This window comes from Tursiops truncatus, chromosome 17, assembly GCF_011762595.2.
Source record: "Tursiops truncatus isolate mTurTru1 chromosome 17, mTurTru1.mat.Y, whole genome shotgun sequence".
Classification (NCBI taxonomy): domain Eukaryota; kingdom Metazoa; phylum Chordata; class Mammalia; order Artiodactyla; family Delphinidae; genus Tursiops; species Tursiops truncatus.
Genome location: NC_047050.1, coordinates 50,131,502 through 50,149,737, shown reverse-complemented (window position 1 = coordinate 50,149,737; position 18,236 = coordinate 50,131,502).

Here is an 18,236-nt window from a genome sequence, read left to right as displayed (position 1 = left end):
TCCCTGTGGGCTCCTTCAGGAAGGAGACTAGACAAGGGCTCATCATGTGGCTGAACTTGTTCCAAATAGTGCAAATCATTGGGCAAATATGAGAGGGGAGGAGTGATGTAAAATGTTGAATGGAAGGGTTTTTGGATCTGGAAAAAAATGCTTGAGTTGGGGATTGGCTCAGAATCATAGGGAAAGGACGAAGCTCTGCTCTTGCGCTGATTTTTTTTCATGTTGATCCTAACTATCCGTACTAAAAATTAAGGCCTAAAATTTACTTTCCTACTTCCTCCTGTGCTTGCATTATGGATGTCCAGGTCCTATCTAGTTAGAGTTCTAGAGTATGGAATTATGGAATTGGGAAGTGAGTGGGTGGGAACTTGGTCTACACCAGACCCTCTTCAATCTTCTGTTGACTGTAGAATCTCTGCTTTTCAATGTAGACCTGAGAACCTGAGAAGGTGGTGTGTGATTGGCTTCTTTGTGTGCACAATAGAGTAATGAAGCTTACTGGGTGTAAAGCACACAGCAGACACATAAACACTTCAGTATATGCACTAATTAATGCATGTGAATCTGTGGTGGGTGGGAGTAGGTAGGCAGCCGGGCCAAGGGAGATTGTGGAGAGGCCAAACAGCACTATCACCTTGATGGCTGATGTTAATAAAAACCAATGACATTTGTCTCTTTGTACTATAAAATGGATATATGTCAATTCATCCATCCTCAGTCTTACTGATGCCAGTTTACTCCTGCAGTAAATTACAAGAGAATAACCAATATTATCTTATGAATGTAACTATTACCAAATCCTACTTATTACCGGGGAAAGCAATTCATAGGCTTTTTTACCCCCTGTCTTTGCCACGACCATGGCTGAAATCAGAGTGTAGTCTTATTATGAAGAATTGGTCATATACAACTGTGTTTGACATTTTTAATTGTTTTCTAGTTCTTTACTTCTTTGGCTGAAAGATCAAGTGGCAGCTAAGTGATTTATACGACGTGTAAAATCGTGACTGAGAAAAGATCTACTCAGTGTCTGCTTTAAAGTAACAGTGTGGTTTAGTGGGAGGGGCAAAAGCCCGGGGCAGAAGGACCTGCATTTACACTCTGGCTTTGCCACTAACTAGTGTGTGATTTTACATAGGTTGTTTGATTTTTCCAAGTCTGTTTCCTCACCTGGAAATGTGGTAACTCTAACGAGTAATTGTAAGAATTAAAATTTTAAATTAGACAGCAAAAATCCTCTAACATAGTACCTGAAACATAAAAAATGTTCAATAAACACCAACTATCCCTTAAAATAGCTTATAATTTATTCCAGAGGATGTCAATAGCTCCTGTCTTTACTTGTTGATTTTCAACTGTGTATAGACCCCAAAACCCAGCTGTAAATTATGCAGAGAAAGAATAATTCCCAAACATCTGAAAACCCTTCTATTCTAATGCCATTCCTCAGTCCTGGGTATTTGGATATCTATTTACTTTTTAGGGATTAAGGTGGGATGTCTCAAAGGGCAAATGATGCACTTTTTAAAGACAGAGATTAAGTTTTATTGCATTATTTTCTAGTGGCTAAAACTCTTGCCAGGCATTTTGCTATATTCTGTCTTTATATGAGAAATGCATATTAAAGTAAGGGGATTGGGGGTATAGAGAATAAGGGAGAAATCAGGAGGAGAAAAGTGAGAGCAACAAGAAACACTCTTTCTTTCTGTCTTAAGTTATTTTTGCGCATTCACATAGGCAGAGTGTCTAAGAGCGTGGCCTGTATAACTGCCTTCTTGATATGCACAGTTTAGTAGAGTTATGGAGTTTAATGAGTGTGAAGCAGCCAGCAAACACACCCAACTCCTTCAGCATATGCACTAATTAGCATATGTGAGAGAAGAGTCGTTGGGGTGGAAAGAGCTCTCCAAGGGAGATTGGGGCAAGACGGAGCAGCCTTGTGATTTTGAGAGCTGATTTTTTTAAAAAACAGTGATAGTTTGTCTCTTTTGCATTCAACAAATTCCTATAAAAGCTGGTAATACCCATAATAATTTAGTTTATATGTCAGACCCCGTAGGTATTTTGTAAGCTCCTTTAAGGCAGTTTCTATGTCTTATTTCTCTCTGTACAACCATCCCCTAGTATAGGCACTCCATAAATGTTTGATGGATAAATGAATAAATAAATGAATGAACACGAAGTTAAGTAGACTGAAGTTACTGAGCTGAATGTGTTCTGCAATCCTGAAAAGCTGACTGTAACTTCAGTAAAATATCTTAAGAGGCTACCTCTGTCCATTTACTTGTCTAGAGAAATATTGTCCCTCACTATCACAAACTGGAGAACCACAGACTTAATCTGTGAATAATGCATGTATGCCTGTATGTGTTTTAAAAATTTAAGTTAGCTACAGGTGGAAGTTGGGATATCATATATCATAAAAGTTTGGATTTGTGTGGTTTCCTTGATTGTCTCTTGACTGATGCACCATTTCTCTTGAAAAAAGAAAAGACTTGGCTTTGGTAGGTCAAATGCTTATGTGAAAAAATTTGGCCAGACCTAAGTTGTGACTACCCTCTCTGGATGGGACATGTAATTTGTAATTCACCATCATCCCTATCTACTCACTTTACTCATTTACGTTCCCTACTTGATCCAGAATAGCTGGTTGAGTTTGTGATCTCTGCACCAGATGATGGCCTGGTTAAAAAAGGGGCATCCAAGGAAGAAGGGGATACCTTACTCTCTTCCAGAAACACTGTGAGGTGTTTGATTGGACCTGATGAGGATCTGTCTGGTTGGGGTTACAGGGAACGAACACCTGCAGAGCAGCTGCATTTGGGGACAAAGCTGATACAACTGTTTTTGCACTGAGAAATGGAGGGAAAAGAAATGAAAGATTCCAAATTCCATTTCATTAGGCTGCATAATGGTCCTTTGTGGTCAAGAAGACCAGTCTTTCAGCAGACAGGGGGTTGCAATGAAAGAACTTGGTTTCTGAAGGGGGAAGAGCAGAATGGAGTTGGGCTGAGATTGTGCTCAGTCTAAACTATCGCATACAACCCTCTGGTTCTTAGAAGTCAGCCAATTCAATTTACTTACATTTGGCTTCCACTTTCAAAAACGCATACATTGGATGATGCAATCGTGTTATATTAGATTCATTAATATTTTACAGTGACGCAGCAAAGAGCAGGCCAAGTACCTTAGACACATGAGATTTATGACCAGTGATTAATCTTGTAAAAATAATGAATTGCCACTGAAAAGGGGGAAAGAACAGATTCTTCCCCAAAGAATCTAGCCCTCTCATCTGATGGATGGGTATATCTTTTGAGAAAAACAAATAGAAAACATTTGGAATCTAAAAAATCTCTTTCCGAACACCAACAGTTAACATCTTCCAAAACCCACTTGGTGGGTACAGTTGGCAAAACTGAATTTGCCCTCTCACCTTAAGAATATTAGCAAACTGCAATGGGTTCCCTCCAGAAGAAATGTAATATTCTCGTGCTAGGACTTTCCAGCAGGAATACAGCTTCTACAGTTGGCAGGCTCTAACTGACACTCACAAATAGGTCCAGTTTGAAAGATGAGGATTCAGGATGCAGTGAACAGCATATTTTTCTTATTACTTTTTATGTGTATCTAGCTTTTTGGAAAAAAAATTTCAAATGTCCCTGAAACTGAAACTCAAATGGCTTATAAAAACCATTCCTTTATTTTTTCTCTAATGTTACTTTTTTCCCCTGTGACTTGAAAAGAAAGGGGAAAATGAAATTAATTATGTTTTAGATTAAAAGGAAAAGTAATTTTGAGTTTTTGAGGAGGAAAGCTGTGTAGCAGGTTGGCTAAATCTATACATAGTCACATACATGCTGTATTCCTGGTAGTACTCTTACTCATTATTATCATGTTTTTAAATGAAAAACTCACCTTTTCTGAAGTGGTATTACCTATGGTTCATTGCCTTTTTTTTTGAGCTTTATATAAAAATTCAGGGGAGTCTTGCTTCACTGGTTTTTCCTGAAAGAAAACATTTCCTTTGCAGCTTGGAATTAAAAAATGCAACTATTGGAGTTGTTTTCCTTTTCCTTCCTCTAAAACCAAGAAACATATTTTTCTTTCTGCACTGAGACTATTACTGAACTATCAGATGACCAGTGAGTCCTGAAACCAAGATATTTATAGTCTGTAAATATTTTTATGGTGGTAGTGGTGAAGAAAGGGGTGGTCTTCCCTATACACACAGACTGCCTTATAATTTTTTTTCTATCATTTAAAAGTAACCGATTTTTCCTGCAATGAGAGCAAAGCAATCTAAGTTTCTGCTGGGATAATATGTGGTTATTTTCTTTTGTTGCAATCTCAGACATTGTGGATCTGTGAATTTTACAGATTATAGATTGATTTTTATGGTTCTTTTTCATAGGTATTGAGAAATAAAAAAGGTTTATAAACATAGACAAATTTATATTTCAAACATTACATTTTTTTCTGTACCAGTTTTATCTCAGAGCATGTAGTACTGGCAACAAAGTAACTCAGGAGTTTACTTTAAAAAGCTTTGGTTTGCACATCAAAGACAATTTAATGATGTATAAGTCAGCTCTGCTTTGGTAACAAATAATCCCTCAGTCTCAGTAACGTAGAACAGCAAAGGTGTCTGAGGGTCAGCTGTGGCTCTGCTGCCAGTGTCGTCTTATTCTAGGATTCAGGATAAAGGAGCAGCTCTTATTTGAAACATGTCATTTTCATATCTAAAGAAAAAGGGCAAGCATCATGGCTCTTAAAGCTTCTGCTTTGGTGTGACATGGCTCACACATGCTGTTGATCACAGAAAATTGCACAGCCAAGATGGATATCAGTGGGGCAAGGAGGTGTGTTTCTCCCACAAGAAGTCACTGCATACTCCATGGCAATGGATAAGATAATTACGCTAAAGGAAAGGGGAAGCAAATCATTGAAAACCAGAGTACAATCTAACAGGATAAGCAAGAGGAACTTCCATAAACCCATCATCAGTCAGTCCAGGGTGCTTCCAGTTTCCACCCTACTTCCATGATTTAAATTAGGATTCCCCCTGCTGTGAAGAATACATCCAGAGTTCCTTCGTCCTGTCGTTTAATGTGCACTCAGGATATTAAGAAATAAATTTTATTATTTGCATAAGCAGAGAAGACTCAGAAGGGTCAAAATTCTAAAAGAAAGCGTTATAATGTAGCTCATAACTGGAGATGCCCAAAAGTATTGCTTAATGTTTCTAATTTCTTCTATCTTCTCTTATTCTTTTTCTCTTTCCTTCTGTCTTCCAACCTCTCTTCTTCTCCCTTTCCCAAAGTACATAAATTTTACTTATTATATCTCTCCTGTTTTCTTAATTTCTCCTTTCTTATTTCCTTTTCTCTTTTCATTTTATCAACTCATTCCTTCAGTTAATTAATATTACCTCCTAAACACATCTAGGATACCAAGATAAAACATAGTCCCTATCTCAATTTATGAAATAAGAAAGTCCTTCTAAGTCTGTCCAAGGTATTTTTTTAAATATAAATTTATTTATTTTTGGCTGCATTGAGTCTTCATTGCTGTGCACGGGCCTTCTCTAGCTGCAGCGAGTAGAGGCTACTCTTCCTTGTGGTGCACAGGCTTCTCATTGCAGTGGCTTCTCTTGTTGTGGAGCACGGACTCTAGGTGTGCGGGCTTCAGTAGTTGCGGCACGTGGGCTCAGTAGTTGTGGTTTGTGGGCTCTAGAGCACAGGCTCAGTAGCTGTGGTTCACGGGCTTAGTTACTCTGTGGCATGTGGGATCTTCCCTGACCAGGGATCGAACCCATGTCCCCTGCATTGGCAGGCGGATTTTTTTTTTTTTTTTTTTTTTTTTTCTTTCTTAGCAGTACGCGGGCCTTTCACTGTTGTGGCCTCTCCCGTTGCGGAGCACAGGCTCCGGACGCGCAGGCTCAGCGGCCATGGCTCACGGGCCCAGCCGCTCTGCGGCATGTGGGATCTTCCCGGACCGGGGCACGAACCCGTGTCCCCTGCATCGGCAGGCAGACTCTCAACCACTGCGCCACCAGGGAGCCCGGCAGGTGGATTCTTAACCACTGTGCCACCAGGGAAGTCCCTCCAAGGTACATTCTGACTCTGAATTTCTATGATTATTTCCTCCCCAGGGTATGCAGATTTGTAGGAGAGATATATAAAGCTTGCTATAATACAAAGTAAAATGTTTTAAGTGCTGAGATAAGGTAATTGATAAAGTGCTATGAAAATCAGTAGAAGGAGATTATTTTTAGGATGTGTTGGCAATAGGTAAGTCTCATTACCTAAATTTTCTAATCATTTCCTCTTTTAAAATTTTCATTCCAAGACTGACTTTCCCTCTTTCAGATATTTTATCCTTGGTAACCAGCCCAGGGCTCTGAATAATGTTCTTATATACCAGGAGTTTTGTTTGTGAGTTACAGAAACACAACTCAAACCGACTTAAGCAGAAAAATGGAATGTACTATCCTGTAAAATGGAGATGTGTCTGTCCTATACGCATGGAATCTAGATGTTTAAATGATGTCATTAAGAATCTATTCCTCTACCTTGGGTTTTCTTTTCTTGGTGTTGGCTCTGTTTATAAGCAGGCTCTCTTCTCATGGTTCGAAAACAGCCAGCAGACTTCCATCCTCCCAGGTTAGCTGCCTCAGCAGTTCCAGCTCCTTCAGGAGTTCCAGCAAAAGTTTTACTTTCATTGGTCTGTCTTGGAAAACAGTGCCACTCCTGAATCGATTACAGTAACCAGGTGAATGGAATTGTTCAGTTAGTCAGTCTGGGGTCTCCGTACCACTCTTGGAGCTTGGAGGAAGGTGAGTCTTCCTTATAGTGTGTGTTTCCTTATTAAGGAAAATAAGATGGCTACTTGAGAGGAAGGGAGTGAAAAATAGACATGCAAAAACAACAGATATCTGTTACGTAGTAGGGGCTTAATAAAGCATTTTGATGAAAATGATGGTATTGTTATTGACTTTATTCATTATATAGGCATGTATGTATGCAAACAGAATCCTCCAAGTTTTCTCCCGAAACTTTATTGTCCTTAGCCTTGTCTTCCTACCTCATTCACGGTCAATCCTATACCCTGCAGGTATCGTCAAGCTTGTTTTTTAGTATTTCTTTAAACACATTAAAGCATAGTTGTTTTATAGTTTGCTTGATTACACCAATATTTGTAGTCTTTGTGGGTCCGTTGTCTGTTGTTTCTTGTCCACAGTGATTTTTGTGTGTGTATGCATCTGGTTCTCTTGTATTTTGTGCTGGTTATTGTATCTGAAAAATTATTTCTAGAAATAATGTGAATTCAGGATGAATGTATTTTTTTCCCTGGACAGGTTTTAAATTTGTTCCTGCCAGCTCCTATTTAATTCCTCAACTAATGTGAACCTTGCCTTTGAATTTCTATTTCCCTTCCCACAAGACACCCTCACTTTACTGAGAAAATGAAAATTCACGTTTTTGTGTTAGGCAAATAGCCTCAGGATGAAAGTGGTTTTGTGTTCACTTACCATCCTGGGTTCTTGTTTGGCCTGTTATTTCTTACTATCTTCTTAGCTCTTTGTGGCTATTAGAAAGATGTTTATTATATTCATCATTTTTAGTTGTTTTCAGCTGGAGAGTTGTTCAGATAGCCCAGCCTGCCATTCCTAGGAACTGGAAGTCTTCTTCCTGAAAACCCTGGTCAATGCTTCGTCATTCCTGATCCTTTCTTTCTGTGCCCACTCTCCCAGTTTTCTGCCCCTGTCCTTTCACTGTACTTTGCTTTTGAATAGGTCTTACTGGAATGTGATAGACAAACCTATGTTTCTTTTTAAATAATTAATTAGTTAATTAAATTTTGGCTGCATTGGGTCTTCGTTGCTGCGCGCGGGTTTTCTCTAGTTGCGGTGAGCGGGGGCTACTCTTCATTGCGGTGCGTGGGTTTCTCATTGCAGTGGCTCCTCTTGTTGTGGAGCATGGGCTCTAGGTACGCGGGTTGCAGTAGTTGCAGCATGTGGGCTCAGTAGTTGTGGCTCGCGGGCTCTAGTGTGCAGGCAGGCTGAGTAGTTGTGGCACACAGGCTTAGTTGCTCCGTGTCATGTGGGATCTTCCCCGACCAGGGCTCGAACCCATGTCCCCCACACTGGCAGGTGAATTCTTAACCACTGCGCCACCAGGGAAGTCCCAAACCTATGTTTCTTGATGTGACATCATGGATCAACTTTTCATGATCTTTGGTACATATCTTTCTTTCTCTACCTTGAGATTGATGGTATGGGGCGCTTCCAGTTTCTCCAAAAAACGATCTTCTTGGTCCATTTGGACTGTGGTGTATTTCCAGGATAACCAATCTTAAATTATTTCTACCATCTTAAAGCATGATAAAAATTAGACTGTTACAGAGGCAACGGGTACCAAATATACAAATAATGTTGCATATTTAGAATTGTGTTTGCATACATAGTATTTCCTTTACTTCCTGTCCTGCTTGGGGAACATTTACTAGCCTTTTTACTTGTTATTGTTCTTATAATCCCCTTAGATTTGAGATTTTCCCCCCAAATTTCTCCTTGGCTTTTTCATTGGTTCTTTTCCACTATACCCCTTAAATTTAGTATATATTTTCAAGGTTTTATCTTTGGATTTTTGCCTCCTTACCCAAGCAATCTCTTCTATTCCTACAGCTTCAATTGTACTCTATATGTACCTTATAATCAAATTTTATACCTAGCTATGGCCTCCGTAAGGTGCTCCAGTTCCACATTTTAATGATTACTGACTATCGCTACCAGGATGTTGCCCTTGTTTTAAAATTCTACATTTCCAAAATTGTATTATCTTTCTCCTCCAGACTCTTTTTCAGGATTATATTTTTTGGTAATAACATTAACATTTACCCAGTCTTCCAAAATAGAAACTTCAGCAACATCTTTGCCTCCTACCTCTCCCCATTCCCACATTTAATTGATCAAATCCTTCCTTCCCATTTCCACTAACATTGCACTGGTTTAGTTTCATACATATGTATGTATACAGGTATATATAGTCGATACTCATGATTTGTAGATTCTGTATTTGCAGATTTGCCTACTCACGAAAATTTATTTGTAGCCTCAAAATCAGTATTCCTGGTGCTTTCTTGGTCATTTGTGGACATGCACGGAGTGGCAAAAATTTAAGTCACCTGATGTTCATATTCCCAGCTGAGGTCGAACAAGCGGCATTCTGCCTTCTTGTTTCAGCTCTCATACTGTGAACAAGTATCTTTTTGTGATCTATTTAGTGCCAGATTTTTTTTTTTTTTTAAAGAAGATGTTGGGGGTAGGAGTTTTTATTAATTAATTAATTTATTTTTGCTGTGTTGGGTCTTCGTTTCTGTGTGAGGGCTTTCTCTAGTTGCGGCGAGCAGGGGCCACTCTTCATCGCGGTGCGTGGGCCTATCACTATCGCGGCCTCTCTTGTTGCGGAGCACAGGCTCCAGGTGCGCAGGCTCAGCAGTTGTGGCTCACAGGCCTAGTTGCTCCGCAGCATGTGGGATCTTCCCAGATCAGGGCTCAAACCCGCGTCCCCTGCATTGGCAGGCAGATTCTCAATCACTGCGCCACCAGGGAAGCCCTAGTGCCAGATTTTTCACATTTAAAAATTTTTTGTTGGTAATTTCATTGTTTAGAAAGGTCCCCACGTTTAGTGTTGAAGTGTTGTCTAGTGTCCCCCAGTGCAAGAAGGCTGTGATGTGCCTTACTGAAAAAATACGTGTTAAATAAGATTCATTCAGGTGTGAGTTTATAGTGCTGTTGCTGTGAGTAGGATGTTAGTGAATTAACAATACATATTAAATATGGTGTCTTTAAAGGAAAATACACATAAAACAAGGTTATGTATTGATTGGTTGATGAAAAGTGATCAGAGACTTGCAGGAATCTTATTTCTCCAAGGAGCAATGGGTCAGTATTTGCTAATTCTGTGTTCATGGTGACTTTGTAGAACACAACTACCATAAATAATGAGAATCAACTGTGTGTGTGTGTATATATATATATGTGTCATATATAATATAGTCACATATCATATATATATAATTGACCTCTGAACTGGCTTCCCTCCAATACATTTTCAGTACTGCCAAAATAATTATCTTCCTAAGGTAGAATTGAATATGTTACAACTCCTGCTTTAAAAAATTACTCAGTCCGTATTGAAGGTAAAATTCCTATTCATTACCATGGAAGTCCATTCACTTACAATCTGACTGCTATCAACTTTGCCAGTCTAAACCCTTATCTTCCCTCCCTTCATGCCCCACTCCATTAGCACATTGGTTTATTAGCCAGCTATTTCCCTTTATATCTTGGCTTTCCCTCTTTCTATCACTTTTGACTTAAACGCCCTTTCCTGCTTCCCTGATAAAATCCTACTTAGCCTTCAAGACCAAGCTTATGTATCATCTCTGGTGAAGCTTTTCTTGATACTCACACAACAGCAGCAATTGCTCTTTATAGGTATTTCCAACTTACCTTTATCACTGTTGCAGAGGGAGTTACAAATATGGAAATAGAAAAGGCTAGAATGAACTCTGTGCTGTTGGATTGGAATGAGGGGTGTATATAAAGAACTCATGATTTTAACTCTGATGCTGAGAAGAAGTAGAAGCTATGACATACCAGTAGAATTGCATATACCAAGTACCCAGGTCTTGGTTTCTAAATATAATTCTCCACTAAAAGGAACCAGGGCTGCTTGGAGAAAAGCAGGGCTTATTCCAGGGCTGGAACAGGGAAAACACAAGATAAGTCTGGAAGTTATGGTTGCGCCTAAAAGTGAAAAAGTCCTTAAAGAATCTTTGAAGCACAGAACCCAGCTTAATATTCTCCACAGGCCAAATTTGGGTCAAACTGAGACTCAAAATAAAAGTAGTAACACAATATAACACACTGAGCAAACTAAGAATCTATGAGTCCATACTGATATCAGTCAATTGATCAGGGAGAAGAGAAAGCTTTTCCTTACAGTAGAATAATAAATGTAAATAATAAATAATAATAATAAATGTAGAAGAAATAATGGAGTTAGAAAATCACCATTTGACAACCATCAGAGTAATAAGTGATTTACCCTCTTTACATCACAGTAATTAATTATCAATTAATAAATCATTAATGGATGACAAAAGTAGGGGTTAAAGTTTGATGAGAAAGAGGATATTTACATAATCCAATATGTTTCCCACAAATTAATTATTAATCTCAAAAGGAAAAATAGTGACTTTACCGTGTAAAATCCTGGCAGACAACATCTTAATCAAGTAGTAGGTAATAGGATAGATCAGCAAAATGTTCCTCTTGATATGATGCCCTGAGAAGGACACAGCATCAATTTTATAGTATTCTTCCCCAAAAAGGCATAACCTCAATTTAATTATGAGGAAATATTAGACAAATCCAAACTAAGGGTCATTCAACAAAATAGAATGTGTTTTTCAAAAATATTAATGACAAACAATGACAAAGAAAGACTGAGGAACAGTTCCAGGCTAAAGAGGACACTGAGGCATGACAACTAAACGCAGCATGTGATCCTGGACTCAAGCCCGGGCTGAGGAATCAGTGGCTATAAAGGGCATATTGGACAACTGAGAAAATTTGAATATAGACTGTGAATTAGGTAACGATATTTTATCAATGTTAAATTTCCTAATTTTGATAATGTTGAGGTTATATAAGTGGATGTTCTTGTTCTCAGGGAGTATACACTGAAGTATTTAGGACTAACAGACCATATTTAAAACTTACTCATCAATGGTTTAGAAAAAATATGTATAGCTGTAGAGATAAAGTGACTGAAAAACAAATGCAGTAAAATTTAAATTATTAATGATGTTTGGAAAAGAGTATGTGGGAGTTTTTTGAACTTGCATCAAAATAAATGTTAACATAAACACTTAGGGAAATAAAGACAATCCTGCGTATTTGCTTTTTATTGTTTATATTTTCCCAGTTAGCATATAGGCTCCATAAGGATCTTGTCTTCCTTTCTCACTGCTGTATCCTCAGCACCCATAACAGTGTCAAAATATAGGACTTCAATCATTATTTGTTGAGTGAATAAAAGAAAAACAAAGACAAGTAACAATAAAGTGGATTCCCATGCCTTTAATTTTTTTCTCTCCTGAAACCTTACTAAATCTTAAGTGAAATAAGTTTTTCAAAAGTTTTTCAAAACTTAAGTGAAATAAGTTTTTCAAAAGTTTTTCAAAAGGGGAGAAAATACACAAGGGAAGGAAGAATTAAAGACAAGACAATAACTGCCACCCCTCAACCCTCCCTCTTTGCAGAATATTGGAAAACTTTGTTCTGGGAAATCTAACCAAACCTAGTGAAAACAGTTAAATAAATTATATTTTGATTCTTTCCAATAAATGCCTCAGTCCGTTTGCTTACGGTCTGTATTTACCATACAGTAAAGCTCAAGTTGGCAAGCATCACCCAAGTGGTAAGAATCGTTTTTCAAAGATCAGCTTGTTAGTCTCTCACTTTGAAATATAAACAAATAGCCAAGAATTTAAAATATCAAGAAAAGCCTCAAAGATGAAAGATAAAGACCAAAACAAACAACAACTTGGAATAAACAAGACTATGAACAGTAAAGGAAATTTTAAAATCAAATAAGAGAGCTCTTGGAAATTAAAAACAAAGTGAGAAGAGCAATGGAAAACTCATTAGAAGACTCGGACGATGAAGTTGAAGGAATATTCCAGAAAATAGAGAAAAAATACAAAGAGATGAAAATAGGAGAGAAAATATAGGAAAATTAGAGGGCCACTCTAGGATGTCCAATATGTGAACAATAGGTATTCCCAAAAAAGGAGGAGAGAAAAATGTGTGTGTGTGTGTGTGTGTGTGTGGTAGGGTGGGGAAGGGGTGGAATCATACACCAAATAATTAAAGAACATTTATAGAACTGAAAAATATGAATTTTATGGTTAAAAGGGCCATCAAACCTCTAACAATATCAATGAAAAAATATCCATGACAAAGTAGTTTCAGTGAAATTTCAGCCCTTCAATCTTCTGGGAGTGGGCTTCAGACAGGAACATGAGAAAGAATCAGTAATTAGAATGGTTTTGGCCTTCTCGAAGCAATATTGCAAAGTAAAAAAGCAATGGAGTCATGTTTTCAAACTACTAAAGAAACATGATTTCAATATAAAATTTTATATTATCCAAATAGTCAGTTGTGAGAGTAGAATAGGGACATTTCTGACATGCAAAAGTCTCAAAAAAATTTTACCCCTATACAAAATTTTTCAGGAAACTCCTGGAGAATGTCCTCCACCACAATGAAAGGTTAACTAGGAAAGAGGAAGACATGGGACATAGGAAACAGAAAATCCACCAGAGGTGAAAGAAAAAGGGAATCCCCAGGAAGATGGTAAAGGGACATCCCAGAATGACAACTGTGTATCAGGCACAAAGGGTAACCAGTCCAGCAGAAGTATGCCAGAGCCTTCAAGAGGAACTTGAAGAAAATGAAACTGATGATCTACTTGGTAGGTAGGAACCTAAGAGGTTATTAAGATGACCCGAAGAATGTTTGGGTTCAGTTTTTTATAAGTCACAGAAAACTCTGCAGAGGAGAAAACAAGGTAATGATAATTTCAGAGAAAACAAAAAGTTGCACAGGAAAGTAACAGTAGTCCAGTTTACTGCATGACTCAGCTCTGAATAACATAGTCAGACATAGCCACTCAATATTGATCTAGCCATATTTGAAGGATGGGGTTGGTGGGTGGGGGGAGGATGGTGTGTAGGAAAGAAACAGGAGGAAAAGGGAATAAGTTCTCATATTTAATAGTGGAAAAATCAATTGATAATAGTTATATCAGCCATGGTTCAGTCAGGAGAGCAGAGTCACTGGGTGTTACAGATGGAATGATTATAGGAACTAGATCTTATATGATTGTGAGAAGAGCTGAGGAAGGGAAGATCTGGAAGGAAAATTGGAGGGAAAAAGAGGAGTCACTAATATGTCTGAGAAGCCAAGTGTGACCAACCACCATAGTGTGATGGCAAAGGGGGAATTTGTGGAGAGGTCTCTGGAAATCTACTGCCTCTGCAGCTGGTCATCTAGTAGTGGGCCTGGGGGCTCTGGATAAGCAGAGCGGCATTCAGAAGAGCAGGATGTAGAGCAGAGCGAGTTTCAAGCTGGTACCTGCTGTATACCTAGGCTTCTGTCTGTCACTGCATCATATTGAAAAAAAGACCTCCAAGAAAGTCTTGAATGCGCTTTCATTTCTGTCCCCCCAAATCCCATGTAAATTCCTCTTTTATTCAGCTCCAACCTAAAAGCATTACATGCCAGAGGATTTGAGAAATACAGTTCCCAACTTAACCCAAGTGATAGTGTAAACCACAACAGTCCATCTCTTGACAATCTGGCATCCAATACATACGTCTTTTAACCACATTTAACTTCCAAATAAAGATAAATGCAAATTTATGCTTCTACAGTACATGGCACAGCTACCTGCACAAAAACGTACAGACTGGCTTCCCGAAAGAGGATACCCAAAGTATCAGATGTCCCTTTATTAATCTTGGGGTGAAATTCATTCTTTTAGCTGAGTCACTTGCTATTTCATATTTGGTAGTTTAAATACTGAGATATGAGGTTAACTATCAATACAATTTACACAACTTATGTTAAATAATAGAGGAGTAGGAGATGACAAAATATTGATATTTGTTATTTATATCAAATCAAGGAAGAAATACTTATTGCTATAGTGTGTGTTTCTGAAGCTAGTTATGTGATTGTAATTGGTACTTATAAGTTACTTTTATCTAGGACTGAAGTAGATGGACAGCCTACTAAAGTCTTGATTTGTATAACAGAAAAACTTTAGGTCTGGCTTACAGAAGTGTAACTTGAGTCACCACAATAGTCACAGCCCCTTAACCAACCCAGACTTGAGCCAGTTCACAGCCCCAGAGCTCCTTGAATGAAGACAAGGTCAGGTCTCTTGAGCAAGGACTCTCACAGTAAATCTTTCTCCTGATCTCCCCCCACAGGACCTGGAGCCATTTATTCAGATGACTGTGTTTTGGGGAGGGGGAAATAACTAGACTTTGGTTAATTTCTTGACACCCAAAATATCAAGAGAAGGGGTTTATGAAGACTGGGTAATTGATAGAGTTTGGGCTTGGGTTCATCTCCCAGTGGGCCTAGTGGATCTCCAAATTCATGCCATGGCTATTTCCTCAGTCTTGAATGAACAGTTGGAATAGATGTAATCAGCAACTAGAACCCCTATGTTGATTCTTTGACATATATATATTTGTATTATCATGTGTATAAGGTATAAATTATTATTTTTAAATTTTCTATATTCCAAAATTAAAGCAGCTTATGAAGATGCATAATAATACTGCAAAATACAACATTAAAAATAGGTGAGAAAAAATTGAGCAAGAAATGAGACTAGTACATAAAGTACCTGACCATTTTGTATACTTGCTGATGGTAAACCACAAATTTGCTCTTGAATAGTAACGCAGTTCATTATAACCATAAGTTAAAGACAAATCAGTTGCTTAGGAGAGGTGGATCTACTTGGGATATCAATACTGAAAAAGGTTCTGGGGAGGGTGTTTCCTGCTCTTAGGGATGCTTGTCCTATTGTTCATCTCAATTAGCATAACTAATTGAGTGTCCACAAACAGTGAAAAGAGACATTCTCTTCTATTAGTGAAAACTGTGTCTCATTCTTAAAATAGCTGAGAATCTTTATCTCTTGTTATTAACCAAGTGTAGTAACACTTCCTTCCAGCAACCACATTCACACAAAAAAGAATGGAAATGACACTACTTTAGTTCAAAAGAGTTCAGAATGCACAAGATTAAATAAAGGGAATAATTTTAAAGCTTCAGGTCAAATCTTGAGTTCTTTTCTTATGAGCTGGTCTGAGTTGGACTTCCTTTGAAGAGAGCCTCCTGGATCTCTTCCATGGGGATGAAGAACAAAATGAGAAATAGGCCTTATCACATCAGTCTACAGAAAGAGTTCTCAAGTGGCAGGACATAGTATTAATATTTGGAGGAGTCAAATATTTACACATTTTTCAAATGTTAAATAAGTGATTATGATGTGGCTTTTAAAAACAACAAATTAGCCTGGATAAGGACTGGTCAGTGACCTGGTTGAAGATCTTTCATATCAATTCATTTAATTATTTCATACAAAATATAGTAAGTGAACATAGGTTATCACATGCAGCTAGCAAAATGGACATTCAGCTTATATTTAACAGAAAAAAAATATCAATTTTGATACAATGACAAAAATGCCATAATTTGTTTCAAAGTAAGTAACGGATAAATTCTAGACTGGAAGAATAAGTATGACACCACCAAATTTCAACAGTGAATCAGAAGATTGTGGGAAACTTTAAATCTGAGGGTATGAATCTGATAACATAAAAGATAAGAGAACTCTAAATCAATTAGCTAATAAAGATGAGAGTCAGAGCCAAAGTCAACCAAATCTGTGAACATAAATACTCAGGAAAGATTTAGAAAATGTAAACTCTATTCTGTTGCAGCCACATCATACTGTCATAAAATCACTAACATCTTATGGTTTTTAATATCAAAAAAAGTATCTTAGAAAGATCCCAAATAGAAACTTAAAAAGAATGGCATGGGGAAAAACTTTTTACAAGTGTAACACAAACATAGAAACTATAAAGATAAGACTGACAAATTTAACTACATAAAATTATTTAAAAAGTTTTAGCATAGTAATGTACATCAAAAGTAAAGTTAAGAGACAAATGATAAACCTGGAAAAATATTTGCAACTCAAATAACAAAAGATTATATATACAAAACATAAATTGCTTGGGCATATTAAAGATGCCTAATTTCATTTAAAAGAAAAGAAATAAAAATTAAAACCATTGAGATACCACTTTTTGCCTAGGAGTATCAAAGATCAAAACACATTGGCCGGTATATAGGGAGATGGGCACTTTCATACATTGTAACTGGATAGAATCTCTGTGGAAGGCAATTTTAAGGATACACATACACACACACACACACACAAGTATGTCTAACTGTTTGATCCAACTTTTCTACTTTTAGGAACTTATAATACAAATTTAAAATGACCCATGAAAAGGTTAATTGAAGCATTGCTTATAACAGAAGAAGAATGTAGATAATCTGAATGTCTATCAGTAGGGACCTGGCTAAATACAACCAAACAATGAAATGATAGGTGACTGTATAAAAACAACGAGAACATTTGCTATGAACTGATACTGAATGAACTCTAAGATGCATGAAAAAAATCGCGGTGCAAATTAGTGAATAGAGTATTCTACTAGTTGCCTAAAGGGGTGAAGAATATATATGTGTATACACATGCATTTTCTTGATAAGCACAACATATCTCTGGAAGTATACTAAAAACCTGGAAGGTTGTACATGAATAACTGGCTGTTTCTGAGGAGGAGAACTGGCTGGCTGGTAGAGAGGCTTTTCCCTGTATGCCCTTTATTAACGATTGAATTTTAGCTGTATGAATGAATTACAAGTCAAAAAAGTAAAGTAGGCAACTTGCTTCTAATCTATAACATCATCTCCCCCCACCCCCACCCCACCGGCACTCAGTTAACCTTCTCTATCACCAGTGCATGGCATGAAGTCAACCTCGTCAGTACGCTTCTCTGTAAACAGACACCAGACACATGCCTATTTATAAAGCGAGTTTAATGAAACCACCGTCTAAACTCGGTTTGAAGAAAAAGCCCATTGAGTCTCCAAGATGGAGAAACTGTGAACTCTGAGCCTCAACAACAACGCTTTCACAGTTTAGAAATGAAAGGACACAGAAATATGGGGTTAAAGTTAATGATAGTTTAGGATCCACCAGGGATGTGTTTTTTAGTAGCAAGAACATTCCTGGGTTCTTGAAATCAGGAGAAATATTCAGTGAATGGCAAAAAAAAAAAAAGAAGAAGAAATTCTGCTTTATCAACAAACTAGCCCAAAGAGATTTCGTGTGAGATTCTAAGTACCCCAAGAACTAAGTGTGACAGATCTTTTTGAAGTTCCATGGTGTCCTTTAAAAAGCACAGATAGACCAGGAGAGAGCACAAGGAGAAAGGAATTAGGAATCTTCTTTACTTCTAGTGCCCGTTCTTGTCTTGTTAAGAGCATTAACCTATCT